At 38.8% G+C, this 24,608-nt stretch overlaps 1 long non-coding RNA gene across 1 annotated transcript; it reads left to right on the top strand.

The window, feature by feature from the left end:
* The first annotated feature begins 9,088 nt into the window (after positions 1-9,088).
* LOC105425700 (uncharacterized) lies at positions 9,089-12,837 on the top strand. Its single transcript, XR_016140206.1, has 2 exons — positions 9,089-11,348; positions 12,268-12,837. It is a non-coding gene; the product is annotated as an uncharacterized LOC105425700 (long non-coding RNA).
* Positions 12,838-24,608: the final 11,771 nt, after the last annotated feature.

Below are 24,608 nucleotides of genomic sequence, written 5' to 3'. Positions count from 1 at the left end.
TTCGTCTATCTCGCTCTCATGCTCGTTTCTATCTCGCTTCCTTCCTGTATCTCACTGCTGACCCTCTTCTTCTTCTTCTTCTATCGTGCCATTTTTCTCCTTTTCTCTTTTTTGTACAAGCCGATCAGGGCAGGTTCACTTAACCCTCCGGGTAATGGCGCGCTGTATTTTTCTTCGACGCTCGTAATTACGCCCGTGCTCTCGCGAGCATATTTTATTTCGTTCCAGATCGATCGATTCCGACGTTGGTATCTGTCACTGCTCCCTCCCTCGCCACATCTCCTCGTACTTTCTCTCTCTCTTCCTCTCTTCCTTTCCCTTTTTTCTCCTCGTCCCGTTGAAGACTTCACCAAGCGTCACCCTCCGGCAACCATTAGTCTTTCTTTCGATAAATTGGCGAACCGGAGTGATTGCGAGATGTCACCTCGGCACCCTCACCTGTCCGTAACACACATTTGTTAGTAATTCGAACGGTAGTGCGAGTCTCCCTTGTTCGCGCTTGATTAGAGCCATATCGATAATGATTTGGTAAGAACGCATATGTTACTTCCCACGGTTGCTGACGGCTCTGTTGAACACGACCGTGTGCTTGCAGCTGTGTTTCTAGTATGGGTATTCAACTCTAGCCAACCATTCGGAATACTCTATCGATCGAATTCACATTCTCTACCACGTTTTTCGCGGTAAACTATAATTTAATGCTCTCGAGTATGAAAGAGGTATGAAAAGATAAACCATGGCTGGCTAACTATTGAGGCTAACTTTGCTAGCTTCATTTAAGTAGTATTCCGGAGCTCATTGAATTATTGATACCCGAGAAGTAAATTGAAAATCGATAAGCGATCCAGTGTAATTTAACTTCGCGACCATTTCCAGACGAAAAGAAGAGAAAGAGAGAAAGAGAGAGAGAGAATGGGTGAGAGCGAGAGAGGATATGGAACTTGAGGATTATAGAACTCCTCGTGTGTTGGACGGGATTTTCATTTTTTAATTAATACGCCGTGCACAATGGTATCCAGGAGAGACGATCGATAAGGCCGACTAACGAGCTGCCAACCTCTAATCCAACTTTACCTCGAAAACTGTCGGAACTCTTATACGACGTGGTAATGAGTTCTGGCCGTTGAACGGAAGAAAAGTCACGATGTTAATAGCTTCTACCTTTGAATATCTGGGCAAAAAATCGCGCCGTACAGAACGGAATCCGGATGCGCGCACCACCTCCGGACAACGTGCCGTTGTGGATTATGTTTTAGCCTCGTTTAGCTGCGCAGCCAGGTCGAGGAAATAAAGCTCTCCGGAACGATCGCGAGTACCAATTCGATCCGAAACCTATTGGATTTCGCGGAGTGCAATTTCTTCCTCGAGACCGCAATGCAATGTTCTGTGCGGCGCGCGCCGCGTTCTCTCGTCGATACCACGAGACACTTTAGACGAAAACGATAGCGAATCGCAGCGCGCTATGTAGTCGGTGCAGCTCAAGTGCCACGTACTTTTAAAGTATCGCATCAAGTTCTTCCCCGGATGCCCTGTGCTACGCTCACGAATCGAACGCGATTATATCGCGAGGAAAATCACGTCGTCGCGAAAGTCGCACGCGGAATAAAGTTCTTGATATAATTGTGAACGATTTTGGAACTCGGGTGGGCTCCGTATTACGTTTCAGTTTGCTGTAATAACATTTTCGAAATAATGCGTTCATATCGCGTCGACGGAGCTCGTGCGTTAAGAATTACAATGAGAGTGGGAAGTAGCGGGAAATTTAATAAAAAAAAAAAAAAAAAAGAAAGAAAAAACGCACTCGCTAACAGCTTAATAATGCGAACGTATTTCGCCATGATCGTGCTTCTTTACTACCGTGAACTCCTTTGCATTTCTCCCGCCGTTAAAAATACGTCTGACTTTGTCGCAGACAAAACACCATAATAGTAGCTCTGTGCGTAATGACGCATACTAACATTGCCAATTCAAGTACTGGTGCGCGAAATACAGACACGACCATCGTCAAGCGACGTAATGCCTCGCCATAAGAGGCTTGCGATATTATCCAGCTGTCAATGTCAGAAACGGAGCTTTCTTATGGGGTCGACGGCGTTCATGATGCCAGCAATTTATTACGTTTTTCGTCAACTAAACGCATTAGGAAGCAAAAGGGAGAGACAGACGCATTAGCCACGAAACGTATCTTGCTTACATATTTCAACGAGATATTTGTCTCTCGCCCGGCGAGTATCATGCGGCGTTTCGCGAATGATGTTCTCGTTCGTGAACATGCGGCCAGTCAGTTGTACAAGAGAATCGAATAATTCATAGGCGGGCGGCTTCTCGTTAATTAATTGCGTTTGCCAATGAAGGCGGGACAGTTTAAAACTTCCTTCATAATTCAGGGCCATAATCGGTTATCGCGGTCATTACGGTACGACACAGCGCGATCGTCGATGAAATTAGCGTTTACAAACGATTTTACGGCGCTTCACTGATTCGCGAAGGAATTTTAATCTCGCGAAAGTTGCTAATTACAATTGGCGGTATAGGTAAAGAACGTTTTAATGGAAGACACTTCATTTCTAATTTATTATGAAAGCACGAATTACGTCTGTCATATAACCTGGCAAAAGTAGTGTTGCTAATTACTGCTAGTAATACATATTTGCTAGTAATAAATTTGAATTTTTCTTTTCTATATTTTTAAAATGTCACAATTCTAGCAATTTTTGGAAAAATAAATGAATTATGTTCATGAAGAAATCTAAAAGACAAATCTCTTAATGTAAGAACTTGTCTTTAATGTATGAAATAATTTCTTTGCCTCAAAGCTGGACAACTTATAATGAGCAGACGAGATTGTAATTTTTCATGACGAAGTGATTAAAAACTTATCCATGCGCGTCAATGCACCGACCGACTATTCGCGTTTTCTCTCGGGTCGTAAAGTCGTTGAGAGACCGATGGTTGTTCGAGAATTTATTCCTAGACCGCATTTCAGAAATTCACTAGGTCACTGTGATGATTAATTTCTAGCTACCATCAGCGGTATTAGTTTTTAACGTATGATCATTGTTGTGGGAATTATAATAATTAGTTCTGAGTCCTGCAACTTTAACCGTGTTTTAAGTTTCCAATTGTGTCATTTGCATTTCGCATATTCTGTTAAGTCATTCAAAAACAGTACTACTCGGATACGGGTTGTTATATGCATTCAAATATGTTACATACATACACATACACATACTTGCACAGATTTATACGCAAATACAAATATATCAACTAATTTTAGTCACGGGCAATTAACTGGCTAATATCTGATCGCTATGAAGAAGTTGCTTTATGAGTAAATATGTGCTTTTACTTAAATGTCCAGAGAGATATCGAGTGTCCATAATTGCAAAAAAACAAAAAGATACATAACGAATAATCTCACCGTGAATATGGAAAAGTTGCAAAGAGAGAGAAAGAATTCGGTGTCATTGATAAACTTTCAGCTTAAAAATTGTTTTACGATTTGTTTGTGCCTTATCAATCGCAGCGAAAAATTTAATAAATAAATTCTCAGCAATCAGCGAAAGCTCTATTCCCGTCTAGTTAGATAAACTATGAATTGTAATTATTATAATTAATATTTCTAAATGATTTTGTAGCAACAATAATTATAACTTTAAAAATCTAAATATAAAAATCTGATAATAGTAATATAAAAACAGAAAATATAGAGCATAAAATAAATTGCCTTTTAATAACTGTGAAAATATTTTTTCGTAAATATTATAAAATATAAAAATTAAAACAGAATAAATTTTGATTACTACTTGGCAAACATATTATCGTACTAATATGACTCTAGAAATAGACTGATGAGAATTGTCAAAAGACTGGAGCAAAAAATTGAAATCGATGAGAGAGAAAAATTTTCGACGTAAATAATATTAAAAATAGCTTTTCATCAGACAAAATTCAATCAATTATTATCCTATGAGAAAGTAAAATGTTTGCTATAATAACTTATATGTTATAATAAGATAAATTTCATTTGATTTCTCACACATAAATTCCTTTTTATAAAATATTTTTTTATAATAAATAATAGAATATATTTTATCCTCTATCTCTTGAAACAGATTTGTTGATATTTCGAAATCGTTAGATTTTATACGATGTATGAATATACAAAGAATTTTGTTTTGGTATTTTGATTCATTTTATGACGTACGCCCATTCTAAATGTATCAAGCAACTCTTCACCGATTATATTTAAAAGGTCAGAAATCGATGTTATTGTGTAGATCCATTGCGGGTCGTTGGCCAACGGCGACAGAGATCGCGGACGCAATCGACGCGTTCATTCTCGCGGAGCTTGTCGAAGGCAACCACGGACTAACCGGTGAACCCGACCTAATTGAATTTCGCATACGAGCACCACGACGATTCGTCATTCCGGCGTCCAATTTGGACACGAGTTTCGCGCCGCTCTCTTTCGGGTTCTCGCTTTACGGTCAGCTACCGCGTCTTTCATCTTCGTCCCGCCGACTGTCAGGACATCAGCGTCCATCACCTCGACGTGGTAGCATAGTTATTTTGAAATTTCAAAGTGACATACTCACACGTATATCTCCTATGCGTCTTGTGGATATAGCTAATTGCACTTACCTGAAACAAACAAAAACGAAATATAGTTAGCAAAAGCGTTCTGCTAGAGCGAAGTCATGATATCGATTACACTTCACGAGGAAAGAAAAGAAAAATCCACGCGTAGAAAATTACGCCTATTAGACAGAAGAGGTTCCTTGCGAAATAGCGATATGCTCGGAGTACTGCCGCGGAAATTACAACGTCCGCGGGGTGAATTCTATTTTTAGGGGGAGCATCCCTAGAAAGGCGTAAGCGCCGTGTATAAATTACTAGAGCGAATTTTCGCGTTTCTCCCTTGAAGAAATGCTGGAAGGCAGCGCTATTGATTTTATGCTAAATTACTCGTAGTAATAATATACAAACACCTGGGCATTCTGCATAAACTGTAATCGAGCTAAGGGCAAGAAACGTGGCGGAGAAAGCCCGTTGTTTCTCTTCGTATCGGCTATAAGGAAATAAGGAAAGGACAGGCTTCCTACCACCAGAGGCAGCTGCTTAGGTTCTCACATAGATTAACTCAGGTAGTTTCTGTTCTCCTTCGTCTAGAAGACAGACCTTCGGGCTGCCAGGAAGTCGCTCGCAAACTCGATGGCAAATTGTCGAGTCTCCATGTGCGTTCTCCCTCTTTCTCTCTATCTCTCCCTTATCGCGACGTCCCACTTGTCTCCTCGTCTCGCAACATTTGTCCTCGTGCGGCTCTCTTTCGCTCCTGCAATCTCCTATCCTCAACGAATCGTCTTTATCCATCGGGAGCTCGCAAATCACAGGCTGGCGGGCCGCACCGACCAAATTATCCGGGAAATTCCGAGCGCAAAGGCGTACACCAAACCGTGGCACGTGGTTATACGGTGTTTGCGACTCGCTTTGCAATCGAGATAATCCCCGTTGATACATACGCCCGATGCCTGATCGCCTTAGGATTCAATGCTCTCTACTCTCGAACGAAGGAAACCGCAATTAGGTCAGCGAAGAGGTAAGCTGTCGCTATATGTATTTTATCCGCAATGCAACTGTGATAATCGGTACCCGCGAGTTTAATGCATATTTTTTCACGAACGGCTTACTGAATTTATATAAGTAAATTCTTCCCTTCGTTCCTTTAAAAATCTTCTAAAAAGCGTTCTAGTCATAATATTTATTGTACGATCTGGAATAATTTGCACCGGTTACGACGCAAAGTACAATGGTGCTGATTTAATTAGAATAATTTTAAAGAGATTAGCATATTTCGTTTGGACGGCGCGAAAATGTTTTATGAAATTTATACGATTGTAAGAAAAACGAGGGTTAATATTTTGTTAACTGTGCCCCAAAGAAACCATTTGTAATAATTAATATTTAAATTATTAAGCGCTTTTTTAAATTATCAATATGTTAATTGTATGAAAATGATTAAATATATTATTAATGATTTGGGCAATTTAAGTACAATACAAAATATAATACTCTTCACCCTCTACTACTATAGAGTTTCTTAAACGATAGAACCTGATAAAAAAGTTATGTTATTCGAGAAAGTTCTTTCACTTCATTCCGTTAGACTTACAAATTGAACTAACCTACATCTCAAATTTTTAAATTAAGGGTTTGTGTATCATTTTCTCTTTCCATCATTATTGCTCATTAGCGTTGTTTTTTTTCCGCCGTTCGCGCCGTCTCTTTAGTCAATGTTCTTGAAGCTTTGAAATTTCAACTCGTTTTCTCTGATCTACCTTTTAATAAATGATTGCGAACCTCTTTGCTCGAGAAACAAACTTCGCCCAGTGCGGGTAGGGCGGGCTTGTAACTTTGTAACTTTTGCGACAGGTATCGAGCAAACTTCCTACGTACATTAATATATACTGTTTATCCCTAATCTTTAACTACTTTCCAGTTTCAAGTCCCGAGAGAAGTGCAAGCCGAGATATTCTCGGCCTGGTTTGTTCTTTTTAATCAGTGTCGGCCGTTGAGTGGATTCCGTATCGCTAGAAAGTATTTTCCGCAACTATTGAATAAAAGTAAGACGTAAAAAATAAATTATATCTTAAAAACAATAAATAGCTTCGAGACATATATCTTATCTATAGAAAAGTTTATCTTCTGATAATCTGCTCAAACCAGTCTTCTCTTAATGAAAGACATACAGTAATAGTTACAAGTAATAGTTTTATTATACTGTTTATCTTCTACGTATCTTTTTCGAAAAAGCATTAAAGTTATACGACATAATATGAGCGTATCAGTAGTATTACTGACACCATAAATAAATTTTGATCCTTTGTTGTTCCTCTGCGCTACGTAAAGATGCTGAACAGACATTATCCCAGATGGCTTTTAATATTCTGCTAGCTCTTGAGCGATATGGGGATAAAGCCGGCAGCGCAAAATTTGCTTTCAACAAGGAAGGATTCGCTGCACCAGGCTATCTTCGCGCAAAAACGCTTTTACGGTTATTTTTAATCCATCCGGTGCGCGTATAGAAAATTCATGAAAGCGCGAGAACGCGATCCCGCACTATTTCTTGCTCGAGGAAGAACGCGGAGTATGATGGTTCGGACGGCCTACGTTTTCGCGTTTACACGGTAGAATTATTGTTTACACGGAGGAACACCATTCCACGAGTTGGAAGTTGGTATGAGCAGTAGGCAAGCAGAAATGTTACGTCAACATGATATGAAGAACTGGAATGATATAACATTATCACGGATTTCAAATGAAATGCTAAAGATTCTTTTGACGTACATTATTTCTCATCGAAACCGATCTCACTATTGTCTGTCCCTTTATTTTAAAAAAACATGTTTCGCACATCAGAATTTTGCAATGATTTATAAAATATTATGACAGAAAAATAGCAAGAGAATTTTTTAAATATTTATTTTTAATAAAATTAATTGAACCTTTTTTTTATTGAATCTTTTAGTCTTCGACAATTTTAGCCACGATTACTTTCGTCAACTAATTACAAATAATTTTAGTATATATATCTTAATTTCCACAAAAAATATGATATATACTTTAATCAAATGAGAGAATATTATTTTGTAATTCATTCTCTCTTGATGTCCCGTGCCCGAATTATAACCATTGAGTCGAAAGTAATAATATCCAATAACGTACAGTGAATACGATAATTCGTAATTCGAAGCAGAATGAAAACGATAATACGAGCAGGCGAAGACGGCAATTAAAAGTGATGACTCCTACAGACTGTTATTCCAAAGTTGGCGTTAGTAAAGCTGTGAGCGCTCCGTCCGGTTTATAAATGCTGGTAATTTGGAGAGATAGAGTTCCTTTTTTTGGAAGAATGAGAAGATGTACGCTTGGGTGCAACCACATTGAGAGAAGTCGAGTCGTTGAACCTGCTGTTGCGAAGGGACAACGAGTTAATTCGTCGAGCTGTAGGACAACTATTCTTTTGCTCAGTTGGGACCTTTAGACTTCACCGAGGTTATTTGTATTAATTAGAGAAACCCGAAATTATAGTCGCGGTCAGGTAATCGTTAAGATGTCTATCGACGCCCATCCGGAGGCCGTAGCTCGAAAAAGATACTCTGGTGAGACAAGAATAGCGTGGAGACCTTCAAGCTCGACGCAATCTATCATTTGAACAAACGGTGATTATTTCTTTCCTACTCTAGAGCCATGAGGCTCAAATGATTTTTGCCGCAGCAAGACGATTCAGTCGTCTTTCTCTTAAAATGTATCGTACACAGTTACACTTATATATAAAGATAATTATCCTAGACGTCGATAGATCAAAATATGTTTGGGAAAAACGAGAGAATTGACAAACATGACGATCAAAGTAAAACCAATTTGAAAAATGAGATAAATAAAAACGATCGTAAAGCGTCGTTGGAGATTACTTGTGTATTATCCCTGAATACTCGAATAGATTGCTTTCGTGTGCATATGCATGCGCCGTACGCACGAAGCGGATAAACGAAATATTTTCTCCGTGTATCTGTTGCAGATGGTATCATGATAATATTTTACGCAAGCTGAGATCCGCCAGGTGCTGTTGCGATGTATGTAAATCCAAAGTCACTATGCAAAATATCAATATATATATATATATATATATTTCGTATTCTACGTTTTATATTTCCACTTAATAGTTTTATTATTAAATTGCAATAAACGCGGAAATATTAACTTATACGTGTTTCTATATCCAACAATATTTCTACCTTTCAGATTTATGTTTCGTTACATTTCATTCTTTTCACTCAGAATGCGATTCATGACGATAGCCGGCAAATGATGCATGTCATCATGCTATTATCGTCTATCGACGTTATTACCAACAATTGACGGCTCATGTTGCCATATTGTTACTAGCCAAAGCCACGTGGCTTTACACAACTACCTTTCATGTTCCGAACGTTAGGTACATTACCCTATTATTTACTCTCTCGCTAGGGATTAGGCATTATCCTGTTATTTACATTCATTACGTAAATGCTTTTTATTTCTCAGTTTACTAAAAATATGAATTGAATATTGTAATTATGTTCAAAGAGGAATATAATAATACATAATTATTACAATTATATTTTTTCAATTTTAAATTTTACCTCAATCTCAAGCTAATCTTCTCCATTTTCGTAACAAGCGACATCTGATTGTACATCTTTCGAACTGCTTTACTAAGCGCTACTACTTTAGTTCTGCTTTGCAAGGCTTTGTAATATACGTCTGTCACTTACAGCTCACTTCGCAATCTCAGCTGAGAACGCGAAACCATCGAAGACAAGCTCAACTTGCACGGGATTGAGCCGATCGATAAAGTTTCGTGCATTTCGTTGCCGCAATTTCAGACAACAAGGCACTTGCACGTTGACGCTGATGAGCCGTACGACTTCCACTCACGGCGCCTGCTTTGCATCGTGGGGAAGCCAGACTTACACATATACATTCGCTCGATACATACGGATACATACTGTACATTCACGATATATATACATGCACCTTGGAATACAGAAATCTATAATACTCCGCAAAGGATACGTGGTCTTCTACGTGATCCGGAGAAGGAAACGACGGATTATTTCCCTTAGGGCGTCGAAATCGGAAGCACTCTCGTGCTTCCGAACGACAGGCAGGTGCGCGTGAGGGAAAGATCGAGAACCGTTCGACAGGATGACCGAAATAAGAGGGTTCGATTTGCAAGAGTGCCGCACTACCCTCGACGCAAGATTTCCAAATATAGAGATCCCTCCGTCGTCACGAAAAAACTTTCGCCAAAAACCCGTATCTATTCAATTCGAAGTCGGCCGAGTGTGAGAACGAAAGGTAACTCCTACTTCTTAGCGAATAAGTGGAAAGGGAAAAGTACGACAAGCAACGTATTTATACAAAAATGAAGACACGTGAACGAAATATAATATATTTGAAATATAATATATTTTCATAGTAACGCAGATGTAAAAATATATAGAAATTTTCAGATTAGCCAAGCTTATGCCATTTAAGCATTACAAAAAAAGACGTTTTGAGTACAAAATATTGTCGTGAATATCGGACAAAAAGAAGAACAAGAAAAGAGGAAGGCACTGAAGATACAGAGGGCGATGAGATCAAGTAAGATGATAAGGAAGGTGGCGGATAGAAAGTGGTTGGTGGATCGGGATGACTAGGATGAGATCAGATCAGATCGGTCGTGGGCGGCATTGACGACGGTGATGGTAAACTCGTGGGCTGTGGTAAGCGCAGAATCGTGTCGCGGATAAAGTGGTACCCGTCACTGTCTGTCAGCAGCCCTTGTCGCAGTTTCTCTCTTCTTCATCCCCCTCGTAGCGGCTCGCGATCCGACTCGGCGTCATTCTCTTCGATTCTCCCGTGTACCTTTCCTGTCAGTGAACGCAATGTAGCACGGCAACCATAACTCATGAACGTGCATAGACGAGTGCGTATTGCACGAGAATGGAACAATCGTGAGTGTCAATGAATCAATCGCCTCGTCGGTTTCTCCTTCGTCTCTCTCTTCCTTTTTTTATTAGTTTATCCAGTAAATAACGATCTAGTAGAAGTATAATTTTTTGTTGAATAGAAATGAATCGTCGACGATAGGAATTCAGTGTATGAAATTATTTATATATAACTTCTGTAAATAATTTTTGTTTTCCAGCAAAATTAAACTGACAGTAAATTACAATAATAATTCATTCTTCATATATATTTTTAATATTGTAGACACATTTAATATATAGACACATTTTAGAAAATTTATTTTCTAATGATTCGTTCTCTATTTTTAAACGTATCTTTTGTTTTTAAAATTTCCATTCAATATTCCTCATTTTCTATTATCGTTCTAATTCAAATATTGGTGTAAAAGACAAAACAATCTTATTCCTTGCACGAGAAATGGAATTAAGACTATTAGAAATAGAGATAAAAAAGTATAGGGAGATAGGGAGATAGTGAGCCGACAATAGGCAGATATATATAAGATATAAGGAGAAGGAGGGAGGGAGAAGGTTAACTTACTCTTTCGCGCTTTTGTTGGAAAATGATACGAGTTGCCCGATGATGAACAGATACGAGCAACAAACGCGCTTCTCGCACGTAGTGTCTACGTCGTACCGACCTTGCCCATCGCGTATATGCCTGCTTGCATGCGCGTACATACGAAGTTAAGCGTCTACATGCGTACACCGGTACACAGCGTACAATCGCGTATACCAGCGCGTACACCACCAAAGGATAGTCGAGGAAGCCCCGAGGGCCTGTCGGAGGTGAGAACAGTACATTACCCTCGCTCACGTATGCCTCTCCTCCCTCACTCTTTCCCCCTCATCCAATGTTCTCCATATCTACCTCCCCCCCTCGCCCCCTTCCCTTGCTCACCCACTCCTTCACTCTCTCATTATATTCACATATTTTCTTCAGTCGGTGTAACTATGGCAACCTTTTTTTACTAACACTCTGTCATATACAATCAATACATATCTATAAATCCTGCATACAAATGATACAATTCTAGTGTATGTATATGTGTGAAGATGTACAAATATTTAATACATACTTTCTGAATCGTGTTTAAAAAAATATTAGTTCGTCCAACGCGTGGCACGAGAAATATTCTCAACGCGATTTCGGTTTTCATTGGACAAGAAAATTATATCAGGCGCTTATTTATCAACCAGTATATTTAATATATAACCGGTTCATCCGACGTGATCGGTAATGACATCAACATGTGGCGTCCCTGCATCAAACGGAAATGCGGTTCGTATTTCACACCATTTAATTTGACATTAATTGGACAGAGTGTGATTAACGAATTATTGCCATATACAATGCCGTTACGTCTGTCAAAAGTGAACGTTACAACTATCGCCCGTGTCGGTTTCGTAACAGTGGGCGGAATGTACAAGTTTAACATTAATTATGCGTGATTCAATAGACTGTCGATGATTATGATGAACTGAAAATGTGTACCATGAATACGTAATATACGGAGAAATGTACTACGAAGCGCGTGTTAAAATACAGTTGCAGCTATTTCGGAATGTAATGTATCGGGAAATACGTAACGGCGTCCGCGGCCTATTGTTTGCCATCAAAAATGTTCATTCTTGAAATATTGACCCGCCCGTGTTTGCCCATGGACGGGTTAATAAAAGGAATTTTCAGACAAGACAATTCTTGTAGGAAAAACGGAGAATCCACGAAGGTACACTGCGACGTAGGAGCCATCATAGAGGATGATGCGAAGTCAACAATGGCGTCCGGCTGTCGGTGATGAGAGGAGAGAAGAGAGATGGTCCATTAGCTCGGCTGTCACTCAACGACCCGACTGGCTAGTACGCATTATGTACACACCCACCCACGGATACGTGTCTACAGTACGCGTGACATAAAAGTTGGTATATATCGCTGCGCCAATGTTGGGAGAAAAATTTTCTAGCTTATATATTGTTTGCCTAGTTGCACACAAAAAAGGCATTTAATGTAATTGATGATGCAATACAATTTATCCGATACAATTTCTCCTATATAATAATCGATTATCAATACACATTGTTTTAAATAAAGATATATTTTCTGTGAAAAAATAACAATAGAGATTGTATATAAATATTATTATTTGTAAAAAAGGTTATTATAATATGTTGAAATTCGTTAATTTTATTCAATTACAGATTCCAATAGAATTGTTTTGTGCTAGCTGGCTAGTATATACAAAGCATGTGACAACAATTAAATTAAATTAACAACGTATTTATTCAGAGATTACCAATTTTGTAATTATTTAATTAATTAGATCATAATTAAAATTAAATCTGCGTACACAAAAGTTTAAAACAAACCAATAACTACACGAATAATTACATTAAGAAGATTATTTCGTTTGTCTCGTTGTTATTATTATTAATGTAATAATGAAATCAATATATGTGTCCCTCTTTAATCATCAAAATAAATCAATTTAACGACATGTTTAAGAATAGTTGAAAAGAAAATTATAAGAATTTGAAAAATAATTAAATTTGTATTTTACAGATTAATTAGATATTTGTCAACAAGAACAATGGAATTAACAATAAATATACAAAAACAAAGTAAACAAGGAAACAAGTAAAACCAAATGTGAAGCGTTAAATGCATGCACTATCAACAAATATTCGATCGCAAAGTAGATTACTCGAGATTAGTCGGCTGTACAACTCTACAAAGGAGAAGATCGCGAAGAGTAAGAAAAAGTTGTTGATTTAAAAAGTTTGCAGAACTCTCGCGCCCTTTAGTCCCGGATGGTTCACTGGTAACGTTTTTCTGTACGGGAAAACCATCGGAAGGAAATGAGAAGATTGAGATGCTTGGATTCTTTAAAATTCATAGGAAGCCGGTAAAGAATTGGACATTAATTAGACAGAAAGTTAGGAACACACGCAAAGTCGTACGGTACAATCTAATCTAAAATAAATCCTTTAAACGTGCCTCAGAATGCTATAAACTATCACATTATAACTCAAGTGTAATGTCGATTGTGTGCACTTCATTGATACTACTAATAGTATTAAGGGTATTAATATTCTATTATAATTAAAATGCAATATAATATGCAATTCCCAGTTGTGCATATGAATTATTAATACTGTTGATTTTGTGGATTGGTAAGAAGCGAATTGGAAATTTTGGTACATAATATATAACATTATTTCAAGTCCAATAATTTCTAATTAGCGTTCATTATTAAATACATGATCTGTATCAAATAATTATATAAAGATTGTATCAAAGTTAATGCAATAAAACGTAAGAATATTCAATTCTCGAAGTTCTGACGTTTTTGAAGATATAAATGATAAACGTAGTCATTATTCGAAGCAGTGACGATGCATAACGAGGTCACCATAATTAATGAGTAGCTTTCTTCTCGCGTCCTGTTCTATTGTTAGTATGATATACTGTCCTTCTTTCGTTGCATGAATAATATTTTCCCATCTATCGAGTAGAACGACAATGAAATGAATTTTGTTCTTGGAGCATATATAAAGTATAAAATGGACTGCGACATTTATTAAATACGACGGATTTAATAAAAATCATTTACAAAAGAACTGTGAAAACTGTAAAAAGATTTAATATCTATTATCTAAATTTGTGAATATACATAAAAACAACAAAAAGTGTTTTAAAATTTTATTAAATATAGATGGACAATGGAAAAATCCTCGAGAAATCACGCAAAAAGAGCAAATGTTTTGCAAGAACGAGTCTGTGAAAGTATTGAGGATTATAAAAGATATAAAATAATAATTGCGAAATTAACCGAATATAAACTCCATGTGATACGATCGTTAAAAAAAATGTCTGTATTTTATCGGTGCTAAAATCAGAGATTTAAAGATATTAAATTTTTCATGCATGCAAGTTTACGTATAGTAATTAATGAGTGTTAATCTTTCAATATATAATAGATATTTGAAATATAAAAGCATTAGATTGTGAAATATTATTGAAAGCTATTATTGCAAACACTAAAATTATAAGTAAAATTTGTAATTTAGTGAGATTGAGACTTTGTCTCAATGGATATTTAAAATATATAACAATAATTCGATATTAACAAAATATATTAAAGAGTAATTTAAGTAAGATATTAAATATTAATTATGCAGATGTTATAATAATACATTGTACTTTAATTTTAATGCATTACTAAAACATTATATACATATATTTATGATAATTATTATCACTATATTATTTTAATGCATTCGCATTTGTAAATGATATTATTCGTAGATTATTGATATTGCTAATCTGATAATTTGAATATTTTATCTCAAACTTTTATACATCTAAATTAATAGTGTCTATTTTGCAATTAAATAAAAATTATTGTTATTTTCTTCTTCATTTTTTTATATTCAAATATTCGCATCAAATTTGTAAGGTATAGTCAAAGCATGGATTTTCACATGAGTGGCAGTCGGTCACGCATACCGAGAGGCAGTCTTATTGAATAAGTGGACAAGTACCCGGCGAAGAAAGGAATTAATGCAATTCCAATTAGCCGGGCAAGCTAGTACCGCACTTGGTCTCCATCGGTTTTGCGCTCCTTTAAAAAGACAAACCGCCGCCAGTCGTGGAAACTAGTAAACGGTGCGTATATACCGAGGCAATTTCGATGAAACCGACCGAGCAAGTAACCAAGTAAATAAAACCAACTAACCAAATAGGCATGAAGGCATAGGCGAGAGAGAAAAAGAGAGAAGAAAGAGATGGGAAGAAGAGGGGTTCGAAAGTATCCAGATAGATGGGGGAGAAAACAAGCGATAGGAAATAAGGAAGAGACGGACACCAGCGAATTCGCGTGAATCTGAAAAACAGTGACGTTCTTATACAGACAGGATGAGGGAATGAGAAAAGTGTGGAATGGCCGGGAAGGGATAGGGACAATTGAGAGCGGAAATTGTAAGCGGAGAGTGTAAGCGTAAAAGGAAGACATAGGAGATAACCATTCCGAGCGAGGGAAGCGCGAGAGAACAAGAAAAAGCGGGTCCCCGTGAGCTGCGTTGGGGATACCTGGCCCTTGGAGTGTTGTTGTCAAGGGAGTGCTGCCGCTGGATTTCGACACAGCCAAGTAAATCACGCTGAAATGCGGAAACGAGCGCGAACAGGAACACGCAAAGAGTTTCGTCTGCCTGGAAATTTTCGATTACGTAGTAGAACGCTGACACTGCGGTCGCCGTATCAATCCATTTCTTCGGGGAATGTCGCTTGAATTTTCGCGTCGCGTAACTCGTCGTGTAAATTCGATACGGGTTCGATGCGCGATTGCAAGATTCGACGAACTTGCGAATTATGACCTGTCGCGCGGAATGTTGGCTATCGCTTATAATTACTGACAGTTCTGGGTCTCCTCGATTTGGCAGACGTAGGAAATGCGACACGGATACCGTTTGTAGTTACAGCATACGGCGCGATCTTATTACAAAATTAGAATTACGAAAGGTACGAATGCATGCAAAAATAGCGATTATTAGTAAGTTATGCAGTTATTCGATATATTAGGTCATTCTATTTTCTCGAGATAGAATCGATGGCGCATTTTCGCACATTTATACAAGTCGTTCCCTCAATTTTCAAACCCTTCCCGTTTCTCGCGTTTCCCCTTCTAGCTACACGGCATGGGCGTAATTTCGTGAGTTATTAATAATTAACTCGGAATTACATGCACCTAACCGCTGGATAATGCCCGGCGGTTTGCGATATATCCATCTAGCACGCGACGTGCGATACATCAACTTTTAACCGCGATAATCCGCACTCTTTCGCATGTAATACCTGCATATATGTATTTCCTTTTCTTCCCCCTCGCGAAAGAAGTCCCTCGGCAACATAACTGCCGCGCGATAATGTTCCTAAATTTATTCATTCCCGTCTTTTAACTCTCTCCTTCGTGATTCTAGCTTGTCTAGAATCACCTCAGCGTCTAAGTTTCTTTCAGCATTTCCCTGCTGTACGCACGTAATACGTCTACCAAACGTCCATTATAATCTTTTTTTCATATTTTAACAAATATCACATTTTTGCATGTGCTCTTGTTTTATTAATTTTATAACATTCAATGTGGAGAAAAATATTGTCTCTACTTATGCAAGAACTTTCACACACAAGGATGTAAAAAATAAAGCGATAAATACTTCGCGAAGAGTGCAAGATTCGCAAACTTTTCATCCATTAGATAAAATTCGAGCGCTTGATGTATCAAAATAAGAATGTTTCCTTGCGGGGTAAGATGGATCACGTCGTTACGACACGGGGGAGGGGGGGTTCTGCGACTACAAAAGTGCATACTCTCGGAACGCGCGTCGCGCCGGGCGCTAGGTAAGGTCTCTAACGAGTCCTCGAGTAATCCGGTTAGGTAGCGGCGAGATTTGATTAAGTTTTAACTTTGGTTCACACGGGGAGGCGCAGGCGGACGCGCACATTGGAACGAATTAAGCGAGTTTTACTTAGTGCTCGTGGCGCAGAAAGAACGGTCCTTCGGAAAACAAACGTGCTCTCGGGGACCCTTTGCCTTACTACTTGCCTCTCCTACTCTTTTCGCATCCCCGCGTCTTTCTTCGTCGTCCGTATTTCTCCGTATTTTTTCCTTTTCTCCCCTTTTTTTGTCAGTCGTCGACGAGAATCTCTTTGCAACCATTTTATAGCCGCGGAGGATAAATAAAAATAAGTTTAAAGTTTCGTTGCAAGATGTTCCAGGAGTCCACGCCTGTTCCCCCCTCCCCTCCTCCCCCTCCCTCCTCACTTCGTTCGTCCTCTTCGCTCCCTTCGCCCAGGAGAATCGTATTTCACGCAGAAATCTTGGCAATCCGAGTACGCCAGCGGTCCACGGATTTCGGATGAGAGAGATGTATGTTTGGATGCAGGAGGCGAAGGCGTCACGCACGTGACTCACATGATGAACGCTTTCGTATAATATCGTGGCGTTTTATATTTTCATAAATCATAAAGCTCGCGTTAAAATTTACGTTTCTTCTCGATGATAATGTGTAAACCTGAGAATCAATTTATTTATTTAATTATCCGTCTACTTTATTCGATAATTGCACCATCGTTTCGTGCGAGATGACACTCTAAGATCATCCCCATTAATGTTCTCCCACGGAAATACAGAATCGCAAGTGACGCGTATTAAAAGCGCGATCAATCGATGGATGTTCTCGGTGAGAATGTAATCTGTGCATGTCGATTTCGAAGAATGGAAAAGTGCGAGGTCTCGATGCAAATAACCGGGCGAAAGGGGGCAGCGTGCGGCGTAATTGTGATGTATGAAGTTAGAAGCAGATGCATGGAGACGGGGTTTGATGGATGAGAGGTCGAGGGCTTCCACTCCGCGAAAGGCGAGAGAGTGAAATGAAATAACGCGCGGTGGGGAAGCTCGACGTAAACTACGGTCGATGCCTCTCTTCCTGCGTTCGCTGGTATTCGACAAGTTCTCGATTCATCTTTCATGCGTATGTTCATGCGCGAATAAGTGCGCGGTTTTCTATCTGCATTTCTGCGAGTATTCTGAGAAAAACAGTGCTTGTTTCTTTTCTCTATTTACGATTCAATATATTCATATATTTACAAGAAAACCAATGACGCAATAAATTATTTAAGATGATTCATTAAAAAAAAAATCTGTTTTATAATAAAGAGGGAGATATCTTAAAAAGAAAACGTAGAAATCCTATATATCATATTTATAGAGAGATAAAAAAAATGAACCCGAAAAAAATATTTAAATGATTTTCTCATTTATAATCATAATATGCATAGAGTTTAATATAGATATAAAATATATAATTTTCGCTTTTGCATTGATCAGGTATTATGTAAAATATAGATATCAACGAGACATCAAGGTGAATATCGATTAAGAATATCTGAGATATATCTTTTGCATCTTACATGCTACAATCATTTTGCATTATGCTAAATTGTCCTTTATTACACCGTTCAGGTGACTTCTGAATATAACGCATGGAAGAATGCAACTTTCACCTCATTTTATATCTAGGCCAATTTCGTCTCGATCAAATTATCGATAAAAAGTCGAGCCCGATTACGATCGATTGCTACGGAGCGTCATGAGGTAACGAACCCTCGCGGTGCCTATAAATTCCTATAAAATAAAAGACAAAGAAATATCGAACCACGGATGCACAAGATTGCGGCGCGCAACCTTACACCACAGCGCGCCCTTCGTGATACGTTATCGTGCTTTCTTATCACGAAATATTACCGGAAGCACTATCGGCCGCGTGTAGTACCAGGTGTAGTCGAAAATGCATGCCGCCGCCGCTGCTGGCTCCGTTGTCATTCTTATCAAAGTTAACGAAATCAACGATAATGACGACGTAATCGACGGTTGCGATTTCCGTGAGAAACGAAATCTCACGAGAGTTGTCGTTCGAACGGACTATATCGTCTCGATGTATCGTCTGAGCCAAGGCCGTTGGCGTCGAAACGGCGGGGAGGATTGCGACGTAACCGCAGAGCCGTTACACGAACGTGTCTCTAGAGTACCACTTGCACCAAATTGAAACTGGTCTTTGCATTGGATTAACTCTTTGCGCGGCTATCGCCACAACTTCGCGTCGTCGGTCCACCGATATCCCCGCGTACCGTCCCCCTCGCCCTTCCCCTGCACCATCACCTTTGTCGTCTCCTCGGGAGCAACCTCAACCTTTGTCCTCCTGAGACTCCAGTGGCGACCGGACGGATAAACGAAGCGTGGTTACGTTGACGAGACTTTTATGGAAAAGTGCGAATAGAATTAGCGTAGAATGCTTCTACTTTTATTTTGTTGAGAGAAAAGGATGCTTTTCTAATTCCCTTGCGGCGCACTGATTTTGTACTTTTAATTAAAATCCTAGAAAATGTTTCTAAAATAGTAACTTTCATCTACTTTTCATTACTCTTTTTTTTATTACTAAAATAATTATTTTAAGAAATATTGATAATATATATCTCTCTCATCATTGTTAATCTTTTACTTGTTTCTAAAATGACATTTACATTTAAAATAATTTAACGTAAATACGACTAAGATTCCATTTAGCCACTAAGGTATTAGTCGCGCTTCATTGCCTGTCAACCCTACGCAAATTCCATTCTAAGGGATGCGGACCTTGAAAATGCCCGAAGAGACCGAGACTTGGAATCTGGACGCGGTTGGCCCCAAAACGTTTATCTAATATCCCTGCCTCTGATTCGTCGATCCTGAGAGTGTGAAATTCCCCGACGGTAATTCCCCGTAGAACCTCGGATCTCCGAGCTGTAAATTAAACCACCCCTCCGATCGTGTATCTGTCTGTTTGTCGTTCGGACCCTTCGATGGCCTTATTCGAGAATCTCACGAGGAAATTAAGCTGTGAGAAACAAAGGGTGAAAAAGACGGCGCGCCCTTCGCAGCTCGCGCGACTCCACGCTTATCGCAGGCGGGTTTTATGACTAACAGGACATTTAAGATAACGGGATCTTAATTTCCGGAACTAATCTCCCGGGATAATAGCTCGCGCGAGCTTTTTTTAATGTCGTTACCGACATCACTTCGCTCCCTCTACGAGAATATGAAAGTTGTAAAAGTCACTACTTATCACGGTGACGATAAAGTATGGCGTTGTGCAACTTTGAAAATTTTCGCCCACCGAAGCCGCGCTCGCGTAATACCTGGCACGCCATTAGCGTGTACAATGAAACGGAACCGAATGCGACGACATGCGGAACGTATGCATGGCCTAGGTATCATTTGGCTTGCACCGCTGGAAGCATGTGTCTTCATTAGGCGTCGGGTAGGGGCGGCGCAGCTCCACTGAATCACATCGGGAAACCAACCATCGTGGCCCGAATTAAGCGCTAAATGCAACCTCCCTCTCCCCCCCTCCCTCCTGTCTCTTCAACTTCCCCCTTCGTCCCTTGTACTTCTATCCCGCGTTCCCTTACACTTACTTTAAACTTCCCGCCCTACGTCGCCTTACTGGCCGAACTCGAATGTCGGATGTTTTGCATGCGGCAGCTATGAATGCATTTCGAGACGTTTGAATTCAAAGTATGTAATAGAGACTCTCGAGCCAAATCTCGGACATCTTCCTGTTTTTGGACGATAGATTATCCAACAATGCATGCGACGTAATTTATCGCAGCAAATTTGGGAACAGGATTATCTCTTTTTCAATTAAAATTTTGTTATTTTGTTAATAGTTATTTCGATCGCTGTATATAAATAAATTTCGAAAATTTAATCATCATAAATAAATTTAAAAATAGTGATTGCTATACTCTTAATTTCAAATAAGATAGCCATGTCGCTGTAATTTAAAGAGTTCTGCAGATACATATAAGTGACTTTTAAAAGCTAATGTCTTATTGATCCACTAGTGGAAGAGAGCGTTCAGCAAAGTGCACTTTAAAGAAACTCATCCGGGAAACTGAATCATTTGGATACTTGATCCCGCCAAAACTGCAGGAGGTGCATTACGTGCCCGTTGCACCTCCGCCAGGGGAACATTTTCCAGAGTAGGGGCCGCCTCCCCGAGCGTACACGCTTTGAGCCACAGCCAAAATTTCATCCCTCTCTTCCCTTCCAATCGCGTCTTTCTCCGGAACGACTTTTTTGCGACTTAAACTCTGCTCCTTTACCAGCGGATTGTCGCGTTATACATCGGCTCGCACAGTTACCCGTTTTTACCCGGTAAATAAATTATTTGACAAATAATTGCTCCCAGTGTACTTTATGTCCCAGTAGTAAATTTTACGAGCGAACGATTTGCGGGACGCTCCACCGTTCATCTACTCATCGTGGCGCACTTTTTTTTAAATTCCATTATGTCACCTCCTCCCTCCTGTATTCTTGGAGGAAGCTACTGCGGATTTTATGATGGGCGAGACCCGGGTGCGCGAACAATGTATGCGCACAATAATGTGCGTGCGTTAGAAGCGAGGGCGGTCAAATACCCGGCAGGAATACCCGGATTATATAACGCTCATTTCGATGGCTCGTAACTCGAATTCGAAGGATTAATTGGGATTGTTACTCCGTCGCGTGCCTGTATGTATGTGTAGCCAGACGGGACCCGAATCGTGTTCAACCGAGGATACAATCATCCCTCACGCCGAAGAGAAGCGAGCTGGCTCATTGAGAAACGTCGTCGTCGTCGTCGATCGTCGTCATCCACGGCGTCAACATCAAGCGAAGTACGTCATAAATATCGAGCTTTATGTTTTACGCACAACACTATACTACTATCATATATTATGTTTTATAACTTGTACCCCTCTCAAACGTTACAAGAAATTATTCTTATCGACCAATTCGGCTGGATGAGATATATTGATGGCTTGATATATTTATAGCTTGAATGTTATTATTATAATGCACTTCGCGTTAGATCGTAATTTTTTGCATACAAACGAGATTTCATAATGATGAAAATGATGTTGATGCCGTTTTTAGAGATGTAAACATGTTTTTATGTTCTTTTTACAAAATTATTCACATTTCAATCTACGAAATTTTTACATATCTCATTTATGCAATTTATTATATACAAATTGTTATATACATATAAAAAGGATATTGTTAATAATAATATACATTAATATACATTAATAATTATTATTTTAATTATACAATGTGTGTATATTTACTAATTACATAATGAATATGAGTTTAAAGTGACACATTCTCTTTTTTTTAAATCAAAATAATATTTCAGAGGATAATCAATTTTTAATGATATTTCAGTAACACACGTATATAATTTAAATTCTGCTTTCTTCAAACTGATAAATATTAGATAAGAAAATTAAGAGAGCTTCTTTGCTCTTAAGAGATTTATAAAGCGACGTAGCGATCTAATTAGTACTATTAAGTAGAAAAATGTGTAAAAGCTCCGTATTTAATCCAATTCAGATTTATCGTGACGCGTTATCGGCCAATGTTCACGTAAATATGCTTCGCGAACGATCGTGAGCAATTCGTTCCGGGCGTGGTCCACGTCGATGCTTTTCCGTTTAAAGGAAACTCGATAACCGTTAAAGCTCGCTCGAGCAAAGAGCTCGAACTTCTTTCGCGATGTTCCATGAGAAAACGAAGATGGGAGTATAAGGTGCAGGAGACGGGAAGGATGGATACCGTACAACTGCGTGGCGAGGAATAGATTTAATTCCAAAGTAGATTTACCTCTTTCTGAATGATGAGCGGCGGGCGGGGAAGAAAACGACAACGGTAAGCCTTCGACTCGAGTTTTTCGCCGTCTCTCACGATCAGGGGAAAATTCCGCGATCGGAGAAGCTACCGGCGAATAAACATCCAGCCCGGTCGCTGATTCCGCGAGGCGACGAAGCGGAAACACTCGCTACCAGCGTACGTTTCCCGCCATCCTTCAGTCTCCACCTTCGTTTTCATCAAGCCTTTCCCCATCTTTCCTTGATACCCTACAGATCAAGGGATCCGTCTGCCTTTCGAACCGCGTCTCGAGGATGAAAGTTTCGCGAGGCGCGATCGCTCCCGGGGAATCTTCTGCCGACGCTCGAATAATTTCGCGATTCAGGCGGAAACGACGTGATTGGTGTTCTCCGTTCATCGTCTAGCTAGCGTACATTGAACTTCTATCATTAGTTAACCATACGGATTGCAATGATATACTGAAATGCTACGAATTGCAATGATGTAATGAATTAAATAAATTTTGCAATGGCCACAATAAAATCAAATTATTATTGAAAATAATAATCTCTCTCTCATATATTGTAAAAATATAATTAATTTCAGAATTCAATATAATTTCAGAATTTCTTATGCTCGTCATTTTTAAAGAACAATATTTCTAACATGTAAAATACATATAAAATATATATATGCGATGCATTTATATAATGTACGAGAGAAACAAGTCTCGAGGAAAGAAAGAATTATCAGCACTTTGAAAGACATAAAAAGCAAGAGTTAAAAATATAAAAATGAACAAAGAGAAAATGAGTAAAAAGAATATTTCTTATGTCGAGCGTAAGATGAGAAATGAACCGCTTTGTCCAGCAACAATTTTACTTTTATTCCTCAATTTTAACTTTTATTTTATTCACTTTCATCTTTCAATTTCGAGATGACCATAACGATTGAAAATCTATGTATTCTTATTATATTATAAACGGATACTAATCTTTATCCATTAATCCATTTTTTAATTTTTTATTTTCATTAGTAATTTTTCTATTTAAATATTATTCATTAAAAATTTTTTTCAGAAAAGATATAATTTAATTAATGACTTTTATGACAATCATTCCGTCTCATCATAATACCTTCTTATTTATTTCGGAAATTCTCAAAATACAATATCCTTTTTGTATGTACAATTTTAATGTTGTGTCAATATCTCGCTATAATTACAACGGAACGTTATTTGCATGTTAAACTTAATATTTATTTCGCTCGGATGTAATAATGTCTATATGCAACTTTAAATATATATATGCAATTTTACGAAATACATTGAAAGAAACGAGCGAGGCAGAAAGGGGGTTTAAATTTGGACATTCACAAAACTCAAATTTAGACGCGGGGCGAGAGAATGAGAGGGAACGAGAGCGAGATAGGCGGGAACACGCGAAGGGTGGTTGGGGCCAATTAAGTGGGCAGCAAGCCGCTATCTCTCGTGGCCAGCCATGAGACTACCACGCACCTCATTATAATCTACAGGCCACGTTATAATCCTAGCCGCGTTATAGTATCATTCGCAGATCTCTCCCGCTCTCTCCCTTATTCGTCCTCTCTATTGCGCCCGACCGTTCCTCTCCGCAGAATAGCTGTTTCGGATCCTATATGGAAGATCCGAAATCGGGGCCGCTAATACGGAACTACATTCCATTAACATCGGGTAATGGTGTTCCTACGCTCGAGGAGTTTCGACGTGGAGCAGAGGTGGATGTCCCTATGAAATCGAAAGTCTTGAATCAAACGCGATTATCACATAAGATAAATATCGCGG

The sequence above is a fragment of the Pogonomyrmex barbatus genome, unplaced genomic scaffold, assembly GCF_055798465.1.
Source record: "Pogonomyrmex barbatus isolate J1 unplaced genomic scaffold, ASM5579846v1 scaffold4, whole genome shotgun sequence".
Taxonomy (NCBI): Eukaryota; Metazoa; Arthropoda; class Insecta; order Hymenoptera; family Formicidae; genus Pogonomyrmex; species Pogonomyrmex barbatus.
This window is presented reverse-complemented; position numbering and strand designations above follow the sequence as displayed.